Consider the following 13,749-nt stretch of genomic DNA (forward strand, 5'->3'; position numbering starts at 1 on the left):
TTGCTGTGATTCAGCTACTTTCTACCGTTCATACAACACTGTGCTTTTTGCAAGTGCAGAAATGTTTAAATCCTAATTCTTAATCCAAAATTTAACTCTCTGTCTCACACACATAGAAACACAAATACCAACACACTAGTTTTTCTGTCTATGTGGGGACAGGCACATCCCAATCTGGTAACAGAATCTCACAATAGGCCTGCGGTTGGAAGTCAGATTTTCAAAATATAAGCCCTCAGTTGGTAACAGGATCTTACCGTGTGGCCACGGACAGGGTTGAAGTTTTGAAATAAGTCATTAATTTCACATTTCTGCATTTTCAGCGATGCTTTGCATTTTATTCTTATTCTGTTTGTTTTCGGTCGACTACAACTTCTGCATACCGAGCCAAAGCAACAGTTAAAATGTAAAAATGTTATTTAAGATTTATTTTTCAATTCCAACTCCCAAATCTGATTTTTTACTTTTCAGCTTCTTCAACAGTGCAGTCAATACATTTGAGATTTTCCAGACAAGGAATTTCTCTATTTAAAACTTTCTGTACATGGTGTACACATTTACTATTGAACATGTTATCACTGTAATTGTTTTACCTTTATATTGAAATAAATTTGGTCATAAAAATTGTGTTTGTAGTACAGTCCTGTATATGGTGTAAATTACTATGAATTGCTACTTAACACACATCAAGTTAGCTTTTGAGCTGGTCATGTCCAACTCAATACAGACAATTATTCCTCGAAATGACAAATCTAGACTAAACTGCCCTTTCTGTAGCTTTGTAAAGACAACACAAAATTACAGTAAACAGACATCTCTCAACACATACTCTTATGCAACACAATACATACTCTCATATACATTAGACAGGTACCCATATAAGTAAGCACACTGACGCCTTCTCACGATAGTTGATTGCACAACCACTGTTGGCTGCATTTCCCACAATGAGTGTAATGAGATATTGCACAACCTTAACATCTTTGCTGTTCCTGAGAAACTAACGTAGGTGGGTTAAGTTGTGCAGTATACATTTTTATGTTTAAAATACACAGGTGTGGGTAGCACAAATGAGTAAAAACATTTTTTAGGAACGGCAACTTTCACATTCCTTTTTTAAAACTGTACTTTTTCTCTTTACTTGAGTATTTTTCGGGCCCAGTAATCTACTTTTAACTTTGCTACATTTACTTAAAAGGTAAAATACAATCACTACAAACAGTTTCAAAACACCAGTTCCCACCTTAATGTACATCCATCCATCAATCGTCAAATGCCTATCATACATACAGGGTCGCGGAAGCTGAAGCCAATCCCAGCTGACATCGAGCGAGCCCAGCGGGTGGTACCGGACACAAACAACGTGCGTAGCATGGAGAAAACACAGCAATAAAACAAGACACCGCGGTCTTTAAATATCCCTTGGAGTCTAACAGAAATTCACCACATGAAGCTTGTACAAGTTACAATAACAAGGTTATCGAACTATCTGCTGTCTAGACATACTAAAGCCTCTTACGTGTCGCTTTGGTAGCGAGTAGATGCGTCAGTCCTTTTAGGAAATCCAGCGGAGTTTCTCTCGGCTCGACTATGACGATGCCGGTAGTTTCAACGGCACAGCTGATTCTTCGGCGACAGCAAGAGGAATCACTGGTTGAGAGGGTAGGGTTGAGAGGGTAGAGCACGGACATGATCTTCTCAGTTAAGCACGGAGTTTATCCGTCTTCTTCTTGAATCAAACGTTATCTTCTGTAACAGTTTCTTTTGGGATCCAAAATTGTTGGTAACACAAAGAAAAAATAATAGAGGTAGAAAAAGAAGAAAACAGAGTTGCAAGTCCAGCGAGTGAAGTCTGTATTCAGGACAAAGAAAGTTCAGCGCTGAGAAAATTGTGTCTCCTATCACCGCTCGCCTGTTTTACAGTCCTTTGCGTGAGATAACTCCAAACTCAGGCTTTTGGGACTCCAAGGGCCCTGCAGGATGTCACAAGGCTCAGTCTCTGTTCTCTAGCTTGTCCTTTGTCTACAGACTTGCATGACGGGCTCCTTAGTGACCTGAAGACCCATTTTTGTTGTCATGGATGTGAGGCCCAACAGTGGGAACGCTTATAATGAGAGGAGTACCCTTAGAAGACACAAATACATTCACACTGCATCATTTTGACATTATTTACACACCCGGGCTAGCTGTTTACTCCTGCTTCTCCTCCTGTTATCATGTGAATGTGCTTGACTAGTGTGATGACAACTGAGGAAGTTTGATTTGCTATAAGAGAACTCCTTAGTCAGAGCTAAGGAGGCATGAGCAGCCAAGACTCCCGTCTCATGCCCTCCCGCCTGGTGCCTTCCGCTAGTTTCTATGTTGCAATATAAAAGCTCTCGTCTGGTTCTTTCTGTCTTCCTCGTACTTTGGTGTTTTTGAAATGAATAGTAACGGCAATCATGCTAATGAATAAAAATATGTCCGTCTATAAGATAACAGACGTTATTATGTTGTATTCTAGCAATCTGGTTGAAAGATTGTTTTAAACATAGTTTTAAATCCCGCTGGAGATATTCATATCCACTGTTGTTACTGTATTAGACAGGCTATAAACTCCTGTTACTTGTATGCTTGCTTGTATGTCCATGCAATTGACGTAGGCAAGCAAGTCAGCTTGTGTTTAGGCCTATAAGTGAGCTGGTGAACATCTACAGTCACATGTATAGCTTAATCCTTTTGTCTTTTTAGGGTGACAATTTTACCACCAGTCCAGGGACAGTAGATGTAAATAGCAATTTGCTTAATGCTGGCACATTGTATATTTATGTATTATTAATGTACATTGTCCCTCTCAAATAAGCCTGAAATAAAAAAAGAGTGGGCTATGTTGGACATGGACACAACAATAACATCCAGAAATGTGCAAAGTATATCTATGGCCAAAAGCGTAATTTAAGAGTTTATACGTTTTTAATTGATTGCATGAATGAATTCACCCGTGACTCCGACACTTTTTCCTTCTGCTGCTGCTGCTTCTTCTCTTGAATAAGATCGGATTGCAAACAACGTTTGGGTGCATACCGCCATCTACTGTACAGAATGTGTAACACACACATAATTCGCAATTTCCATTTTGACACCTGAAACTACGTTTAAAACAATCTTTCTACCAGATTGCTGGAATAGCACTAAAATAGCATTATCATTAGCATGACAGTCTTCATTTATCAGTTGAAAAACACCAAAGAACAACGCAGAAATAGCGAACAAGACGCAAGCTTTTATTTTGATATGTAGAAACTAACGGAAGGCACCAGACAGGAGGGCACCAGGCGAGAGGGCATGAGACAAGAGGGCATGAGACAAGAGGGCATAAGACGAGAGGGCATGAGACGAGAGGGCATGAGGCGGGAGGGCATGAGATGTGAGGGCACCAGGTGAGAGGGCATGAGACGAGAGGGTATGAGAAGAGAGGGCATGAGACAAGAGGGTATGAGACGAGAGGGCATGAGATGGGAGGGCACCAGGCGAGAGGGCACGAGACAAGAGGGCATGAGACGAGAGGGCATGAGACGGGAGGGCACCAGGCGAGAGGGCATGAGACGAGAGGGCATGAGACGAGAGGGCACCAGGCGAGAGGGCATGAGACGGGAGGGCATGAGACGAGAGGGCACCAGGCGAGAGGGCATGAGACGGGAGGGCACCAGGCGAGAGGGCACGAGACGAGAGAGCATAAGACGGGAGGGCACCAGGCGAGAGGGCATGAGACGAGAGGGCACCAGGCGAGAGGGCACGAGACGAGAGAGCATGAGACGAGAGGGCATGAGACGGGAGGGCACCAGGCGAGAGGGCATGAGACGAGAGGGCATGAGACGAGAGGGCACCAGGCGAGAGGGCATGAGACGGGAGGGCATGAGACGAGAGGGCATGAGACGGGAGGGCACCAGGCGAGAGGGCATGAGACGAGAGGGCATGAGACGAGAGGGCACCAGGCGAGAGGGCATGAGACGGGAGGGCATGAGACGAGAGGGCATGAGACGGGAGGGCATGAGACGGGAGGGCACCAGGCGAGAGGGCATGAGACGAGAGGGCATGAGACGAGAGGGCACCAGGCGAGAGGGCATGAGACGAGAGGGCATGAGACGAGAGGGCACCAGGCGAGAGGGCATGAGACGGGAGGGCATGTGACGAGAGGGCATGAGACGGGAGGGCACCAGGCGAGAGGGCACGAGACGAGAGAGCATAAGACGGGAGGGCACCAGGCGAGAGGGCATAAGACGGGAGGGCACCAGGCGAGAGGGCATGAGACGAGAGGGCACCAGGCGAGAGGGCATGAGACGGGAGGGCATGTGACGAGAGGGCACCAGGCGAGAGGGCATGAGACGGGAGGGCACCAGGCGAGAGGGCACGAGACGAGAGAGCATAAGACGGGAGGGCACCAGGCGAGAGGGCATAAGACGGGAGGGCACCAGGCGAGAGGGCACGAGACGAGAGGGCATGAGACGAGAGGGCATGAGACGGGAGGGCATGAGACGGGAGGGCATGAGACGAGAGGGCACCAGGCGAGAGGGCACGAGACAAGAGAGCATAAGACGGGAGGGCACCAGGTGAGAGGGCATGAGACGAGAGAGCATAAGACGGGAGGGCACCAGGCGAGAGGGCATGAGACGAGAGGACATGAGACGAGAGGGCATGAGACGGGAGGGCATGAGACTAGAGGGCACCAGGCGAGAGGGCAACAGGCGAGAGGGCAACAGGCGAGAGGGCATGAGACGAGAGAGCATAAGACGGGAGGGCACCAGGCGAGAGGGCATAAGACGGGAGGGCACCAGGCGAGAGGGCACGAGACGAGAGAGCATGAGACGAGAGGGCATGAGACGGGAGGGCATGAGACGGGAGGGCATGAGACGAGAGGGCACCAGGCGAGAGGGCACGAGACAAGAGAGCATAAGACGGGAGGGCACCAGGCGAGAGGGCATGAGACGAGAGGACATGAGACGAGAGGGCATGAGACGGGAGGGCATGAGACTAGAGGGCACCAGGCGAGAGGGCACCAGGCGAGAGGGCATGAGACGAGAGGACATGAGACGGGAGGGCATGAGACGGGAGGGCATGAGACTAGAGGACATGAGACGAGAGGGCATGAGACTAGAGGACATGAGACGAGAGGGCATGAGACGGGAGGGCATGAGACTAGAGGGCACCAGGCGAGAGGGCACGAGACGGGAGGCTCCAGGCTGCAGCCACACCCGTCTCTGAGCAGCTGCTGTCAGACTCACTGTGTGTGCCAGGTTTCAACCAGTAGAGGGCAGTCGCTCTTTCTGATAAACACAAATGGAAAAAATCCAGTCTCCAAGTCCATTACCTCAGTATGAAAGATTTACTATCAAGCTACAATAACATGGTTAAGTACGGTGGCTCTGAAGGGTCAGGAGAGGATTTGTTTTTTGAGGACTACTTGCGTTACCTCGCAATATTTCTCTTCTTTCGTTCCTCCTGAGCCATGGCTGTGTTTGCTCGGCTGCTCTCAGCGCAACACCCCAGTATGGATCAACTTATTAAATTGTACTTTGAACCGTGCTTTTCCTATGTTGATATAGTACTACTGCTCAATAGAAATATTTATGTACTTACAAAAGGACCAGGCACCACGGTGGGTAGTGTGATCGGAAAGAAAGAGAGCTGGGACACAGACATGCCGGCCCTGCTTGGACTTAAGTCTGAGCACCAGGAAATTGAAGACTGTTAAGCCCACATCTTTACACAGACCTGCCCCATCAGTGTCCTGGAGCACTCAGCGGGCGCACCGTATTCTGTCAGAGCACAAGGCTCCGGCGAGATGAGAGGAGGACTCTGTGTTTACATCAGTGATGCTTGGTGCTTAAACAGTGAAAGTGGATGGACACTGTTTCCTACATGTCAGACTTTTTATGTAGCCTACATATCTCACGTTATGCAATACTGTCCACTCAATATAAATGTTCATCCTGCTACGAAACTTCCACACTGTTGAAATAGCTTATTAGATTGCTCTCGCTACTGGCATATATTTCAGATGCTGCTATTATTTAAATATAGATAGGCTTAACATGTAGGTGTAGCCTACATACTTCTGATAGGGGTTGCACTACGCACTTTATAATGCTTGACAGTTTACAGATCAGCTGTCTCTTCTAGTGTCAGTTACTGTATATTACCTTCTTATTTTTGCTTGCCTGACTGATGGTGAAAAGCTCATCAAACGTACGACGATTAGTGATGGCAAGTTCGACTCTTTTGACAGACTCGTTCATTCAATTCTAATCTTTTTTTGAGTCATTTCGTTCATTTGAACTGGGCTGGTTATTGCGGCGCTGCAGCCCTCTTGTGGGCGATTAAAAAACAGCGCCATTCTCAAACACGGAAGGCTGCCTGGCTTGCTTTATTTGACAAAGTATAATGCACAAATTCACCTCTTGATTACTGTATATCATCATTATATAAAGCCCCCTGGGCCCACAACCACATTCAAACCATGTAAAAACCACAGAAATATGTTGTCAATATGTAATCACCACTACTCCGGCTAAATCCTTCCATTTTCACAATCTTTCCTGAGTATACAACCAGAACAGCCATATAAAGGCTTATGTATATAATTACTATCATTATCTTTAAGTGCTCATTCATACAGCAGCCTAACGTCCCTATCCATGAGTAAAATATTAATATCAGATTTGCAGTAAATATAAAAGTAATAAGCTTGATAGACTATATGAATAAACACAATCTTATTAAAATTCAACCAACTTAATAATAATCTGGATCGAGCCACCAAGAACTCCAGCACAGAGAGAGGAACAGAGAAATAAACACATGTAAACGCAGCAGTTTGGCAGGTCTGGAAGCAGGATGGGCCACATCAGGTCCTGATTCTGCAGACAGAGAAACAATCATGAGCACATCGCTCTCAAACACTGCAGGTTGTTCATCAGTCACGAGCTGTGAAACAACAGCACGGCTCTGTTGGTAAAAAAAGGAAAAGTTCAGCTGTTAGCTGTTTACATGGCTAATGCTAACGTTGCTACGTGGCTGTGTTTTAATGTTTTATTGACTGTGTCTGTGTATTGGAGAGGAGACGACCTCTGAGGTTATTCATCTCCAGGTAGAACCCTTTCAGGGCTCTGAAGTGGACCCAGAACAACTCTCATCAGCTGTTAGCTGTAATGTTAAACAGTAGCAGGAATAAAGGTGCGGCTGTGTTAAAACTAACTTAGCACAACATCACTGCACTGTAATAACGTTACGCTTCATTAAATGTCACATAATTAACAAAATAGCTATATAATGTCATTCCAGTGACTGTTACCTGACAGCCGACCAGCCTCTCATTCTCCGGCGCTGGCAGTCACTCAGCCTGCCGAGTGAAGACAGACTCTGAGGACCCATGTGAGCGCTGAACGTCGTTCATTCCTGCTCCACAGCAGCTGTCATGTGACAAATGAACGACTCAGACAGTTGAGAGTCGTGAACTAATCAATTCTGTTTCCTGTGCTGACGGAGCTCATGCAGCTGCCGTGTGATGGGTGAACGTAAGAGTCCAAGATCCAACCAAACACACACACAGGCCACAGCAGCCAACCGACGCCGACTTCCGAACGGACAACCGACCCGCGGCCACACACGGTCAACCCGGCTCCGACCAACACCAGATCCATTTTCGACCAGACAGCCTTCATCCCTCCATCCTCGACCCCTTCATCCCTTCATCCTCGACCCCTTCATCCCTCTTCTTTCGACCCTTCCCTCTTCCCTCGACACCTTCATCCCTCTTCTCTCCACCCCTTCATCCCTCCATCCTCAACCGCTTCATCCCTCTTCCCTCGACACCTTAATCCCTCTTCTCTCCACCCCTTCATCCCTCCACTCAACCGCTTCATCCCTCTTCCCTCGACACCTTAATCCCTCTTCTCTCCACCCCTTCATCCCTCCATCCTCAACCGCTTCATCCCTCTTCTTTCGACCCCTTCACCTTCCCTCGACACCTTAATCCCTCTTCTCCACCCCTTCATCCCTCCATCCTCAACCCCTTCATCCCTCTCCCTCTCGACCCCTCCTTTCATAACTATTCATCATAATAAACCACTATAAAATCTAATATCGGCGTGGTCATTGTTAGTGAAACGATTTCATGTGAGCTTGTTACGTAACGTAGACTAACGTTACACAGCTAACTTACCACAGGTGACAAAAAGTTGATGATGCCGGTAGTGCTGTGGATATCCTGTCAACTAATCGAGGGAATGTCGCTGTCGCCCTCTTATGGTGTAGCTAGTACTCTGCTCTCACACTTAGATCTCTTTATACAGATCTCAGCGGGACAGATTGGACAAAACTCCACAAATAAAAAGGAAGTTACAAATGTAAGGTGACCCGCAAATAGACAGGAAGTGATCTGCAAATGTGAAAAACCCATTTCACATGTACAAATCAACCTGTATTTTTGTGGGATTATTTTACACAACATAAATGTCAAAATGGAAAGTGAAATATTTTTTGTTTGGTAACACTTTCATCGCTACAATGACCTATGCATATAGTTAGCGGAGGAAAATATTTACTTACTAAGTTGTCAGTCTTGCAGAACATGTGCAGTGTAGGTCACAGTGTGTCCGTTAAGTCTGTTGTTTCCACAACTGATGGAAAAGTGAAGGCGGTTAGCGCTAGCTAACAGATCCCTGGTCTGTAAAGCAGGGTTTTGGCTGCAGTGTAACCTTAACAATTAGTAACGGAGTAATGTTAATTAGTTGCGTCATTACTACCTAACTTGTTGAGGAATGAGAACAGCAATTTGAAGCTAAACTGGTGTCCTGTACACATACTGAACATCCTGATAGTTAAATATATTTCAGTGTCCAGAGGAGTCTGGTTGTTAAAGGAAGGATGCTGGTGACCACGGAGGAGCTGAGGCTACTAAACTAAATCAGGGATGTAAACAAGTCCTTTTAAGCAATTGAGGAGATTTCTTTTGGATTTTAATGTGCAAACGAAATGCTTAGTAATTATCCAGAAATTACACAGAAATAAAATGCATCAAGATGGATCGCTGCCCTCTGAACTGTTATCAAATCGAATCGTGAGGTGCCACGAGATTCTGATTCCTACTGCCCAAACAGTATTCCCATTCAATTACGTTAAAATGTCTTTTAATCGTTTTGTGAAGTGGTTGTCTTTAAGTCCACTGCATCTGTTAGGGCCTGTCCATATGCTCGCCATTCATCCGTGACAACATCTGAGCCTCTTCTTACATGATGTTGTTTTTCTTGAGCGATCTCTCATTTCCTTGATGTAATTATGTTATGTTTTTGTGCTAATCTGCAAAATGTTCAAAATTCATACAGATTGTTCATAAAGTGAAGAAACATGAATAAAAGTTGTTTTGAAAAATGTGTCACTTTACCTAAAGAAAAACAGGGATGGACATTTTAACACTTTACTTAAAGCAAACAAAGACATGCTATATAACTTTAAACATTACTATAAGCTATTATTCCATTTTATATCACTAATTCTAAATGGTGACTAAAGTGTATTTATAATGAGGCAGAGTCGATGGTTATGTACTGTAACGTGATTACTGGTGTTATCAACAGTAATGCGTTACATTACTGTGTTACAGACAAAAGTAATTTGATTACAGAAACACGTTACTTTGTACTTTGTTACTTTCTACTTTCTTACTTTGTAACGTGTTACCCCCAACACTGCTCCTAACACATCAACTATGAGGACAAAATGATCACTTTGCTGCCTAATATATCCCACCCACCCACATGTGCCACGGTAACAAGATAATCTGTGTTATTCACTTCACCTGTCAGTGGTCATAATGTTATGGCTGATCGGTGTACATTGTGCATACATTTCTTTTATTGTGGACTTTTACAGTATATAGTACTTTTTACTGTCTGGGAATTTATTATCTGTTTAAGAAATCCAGGAAATGTTGAATAAAAAGTCCTAAATCTCCCCCATTCCAACTCTTTCACTGCTGCTGCTTTGTTCCTTTATTGTGTGCATCGTTTGCACACACGTGTGATGTATTTTTTAACTTTCCTCCTCAGAGTGGATGGAAGTGATTGTATTCAGATGTGAAAATGTCACTTTGAGACTTCAGGGTTTGTCAGCTCAGAGTTCAAGTTCAGACTTGGAATGAGTTCACAAAGCCCACAGATCACTTCTGAGGAAAGTAGGAGGTTCACTTTTCACATGTTTTTCAGGCCTGTTTGTCCAGTTTCTGTCAACATGAAGCCTCCTTGACAGCTTTATCTTGGAGAAAAATGTATGTGTCCCCAAAACATGTATGGGTGCAAGAGATGGCATCTGGTATTGTACTGGAAAGAGTAACTAACCACATAATTAGAGGAAAGGCAGGGAAATTTGCAAATGTGTGGAAACACAATTCTCACGCAAAACAAATCTCTATTATGATAATGTTGACTAGCGAGAATCATCTCCACCCAATTTATGCAACTCGGCATACGGTGTGATCGTAAAGTAACCCGTGTGCGCTAAGACTCAGCCAGCAGACCCGCTGGTAGAGTTTTGCATTATAAACATCTGAAACCTGAAGCACAATCTGGCTCTGTTTGGGACTGTGAGTTGCACTTCATCAGAGCTGCAGAAGTTTACATAAGGATTTGCGCTGAGATGTGAGAGGGGAGCACAGAAAAGTATAGGTCAGGTAGACTTTTTAAAAAATATTATGATTTCTTATTAAATAATGATGTAAGTCTTATAATATTACGATTTTCTTCTGGACATACAGTATAAATGAACAAAGATATGTGAGATGTGCAGAAAGTTTTGAACATGAGCAGAAAACCTGCTGAAACAAAGTCCAGGCGTATATAACTGAATTGAAATTAAATAATTTATAATAAAGTTAAAAAGGTGCCCCAACAGATAACTTTTCAGTCCTGTGCATAAATCTTTTAGTTGAATCAAGCAAAATATATTATTATTATATAAATTTATAATAATTTATTATGTCATCAACTACAATAGAGGATAATAAAGTAAAGAAACAACATTTAGATTTTGGGACGTTTTACATTAATTTCAGGACGGTTCAGGGACGGAGGTCAAAAAAGTTAGTCTGGAGCCCTGGTTTGTAATTTCCCACCTTGTGAGGAGACTTGTGAGTCTTCAGTGCAGTTTCTCTTGGCCTTCACCATGACCACTATGTGAAAGCATCATCAGAGTGGATGGAAGTGATTGTATTCAGATGTGAAAATGTCACTTTGAGACTTCAGGGTTTGTCAGCTCAGAGTTCAAGTTCAGACTTGGAATGAGTTCACAAAGCCCACAGATCACTTCTGAGGAAAGTAGGAGGTTCACTTTTCACATGTTTTCAGGCCTGTTTGTCCAGTTTCTGTCAACATGAAGCCTCCTTGACAGCTTTATCTTGGAGAAAAATGTATGTGTCCCCAAAACATGTATGGGTGCAAGAGATGGCATCTGGTATTTGTCACAGCCCGGCTCAAAGGCCATGACCAATGCTGAGAGGACACGCAGGATTACCAAAAGTAAACATATTTATTATAACAACTTAAACAATTAACGACTAATAATTAACAATGTAGATTGTGATAGTCAGTGATATCAGTGGTGTAAATGTGGATGAGTGACTAGTGTGAGGTTTGGTAGTTGAGGAGTGGTAACAAAACAAAGATGTGCTGCTTGGCAGGAGTGGGACCAGATCAGAGAGGGAAGCTCGAGAGCAAAAGGGCCGAAGTATTTATCCTCCAATCTGGCTTACGGGCGCTGATACCTTCAGGGACAAAAGGAGAACAGTAAACTGCCCACAACACACAGTTAAACACCCAACTAGGCAGACAGTATTGTACTGGAGAGACTAACTTACATACCCAGAGGAAAGGTAGGGGAATTTGAGATGGGAACACAATTTTCTTGAAACTGCTGTGTTGCTGAGTTTTTTTTGTGACTTTGTTGTCATTTTCTGCTTTTTTCTGTGTTGTTTGTAATTTCCCACCTTGTGAGGAGACTTGTGAGTCTTCAGTGCAGTTTCTCTTGGCCTTCACCATGACCACTATGTGAAAGCACTGGTCACTGTAAACTTCAAGGTCCTCCAAACTCTTGTCTTTGAGGCCGTCCAGAGTGGTGGGATTACTTTAACTTTGGGATGTGTTTGCTGCGATTCAGCTACTTTCTACCGTTCATACAACACTGTGCTTTTTTGCAAGTGCAGAAATGTTTAAATCCTAATTCTTAATCCAAAATTTAACTCTCTGTCTCACACACATAGAAACACAAATACCAACACTAGTTTTTCTGTCTATGTGGGGACAGGCACATCCCAATCTGGTAACAGAATCTCACAATAGGCCTGCTGTTGGAAGTCAGATTTTCAAAATATAAGCCCTCAGTTGGTAACAGGATCTTACCGTGTGGCCACGGACAGGGTTGAAGTTTTGAAATAAGTCATTAATTTCACATTTCTGCATTTTCAGCGATGCTTTGCATTTTATTCTTATTCTGTTTGTTTTTCGGTCGACTACAACTTCTGCATACCGAGCCAAAGCAACAGTTAAAATGTAAAAATGTTATGCTCTTTAAGAAGATTTATTTTTCAATTCCAACTCCCAAATCTGATTTTTTACTTTTCAGCTTCTTCAACAGTGCAGTCAATACATTTGAGATTTTCCAGACAAGGAATTTCTCTATTTAAAACTTTCTGTACATGGTGTACACATTTACTATTGAACATGTTATCACTGTAATTGTTTTACCTTTATATTGAAATAAATTTGGTCATAAAAATTGAGTTTGTAGTACAGTCCTGTATATAGTGTAAATTACTATGAATTGCTACTTAACACACATCAAGTTAGCTTTTGAGCTGGTCATGTCCAACTCAATACAGACAATTATTCCTCGAAATGACAAATCTAGACTAAACTGCCCGTTCTGTAGCTTTGTAAAGACAACACAAAATTAAGTAAACAGACATCTCTCAACACATACTCTTATGCAACACAATACATACTCTCATATACATTAGACAGGTACCCATATAAGTAAGCACACTGACGCCTTCTCACGATAGTTGATTGCACAACCACTGTTGGCTGCATTTCTCGCAATAAGTGTAGCGCAGCCCATTGCACATCGAGATATTGCACAACCCTAACATCCTTGCTGTTCCTAAGAAAAACATAAAGGGGGTTAAGTTGTGTAGTATACATTTATTTATGTTTAAAATATGCTGGTGTGGGTAGCATAAATGAGTAAAAACTTTTTTTAGGAACGGCAACTTTCACATTCCTTTTTTAAAACTGTACTTTTTCTCTTACTTTACTTTCACTATACCAGTAATCTACTTTTAACTTTGCTACATTTACTTAAAAGGTAAAATACAATTACTGAAAGCAGTTTCACCAGTTCCTCCCTCTCCCCACCCTAATGTCCATAATGGGCAAAAAAAGGAGAGAGATCTAACTGCAAGATATGGGCAAACTAAGAGGACAAAGCACATCATATAAAGTATATTATTCTCCTGCCTAAATTGCCTTGCATTCAGTTAGTTTCGGGTACCCAGATTTGAGTGGTTTACAGAACCATACAAGAAATCTAAACACCAACCAATGCCAGCAAACAACAAACAGCCCCAGAGTTTTCCAGCAAACGGCTAAACATTTATTAGCTGCAATAGGGCTAGTCTGACAGAGTGAACATTGTCCATCATATCGACTGTTAAGACTGAGA

The sequence above is a fragment of the Micropterus salmoides genome, unplaced genomic scaffold, assembly GCF_014851395.1.
Source record: "Micropterus salmoides isolate LMB-PRFRI ecotype aquatic unplaced genomic scaffold, ASM1485139v1 Ms_hic_scaffold_2, whole genome shotgun sequence".
Lineage (NCBI taxonomy): Eukaryota > Metazoa > Chordata > Actinopteri > Centrarchiformes > Centrarchidae > Micropterus > Micropterus salmoides.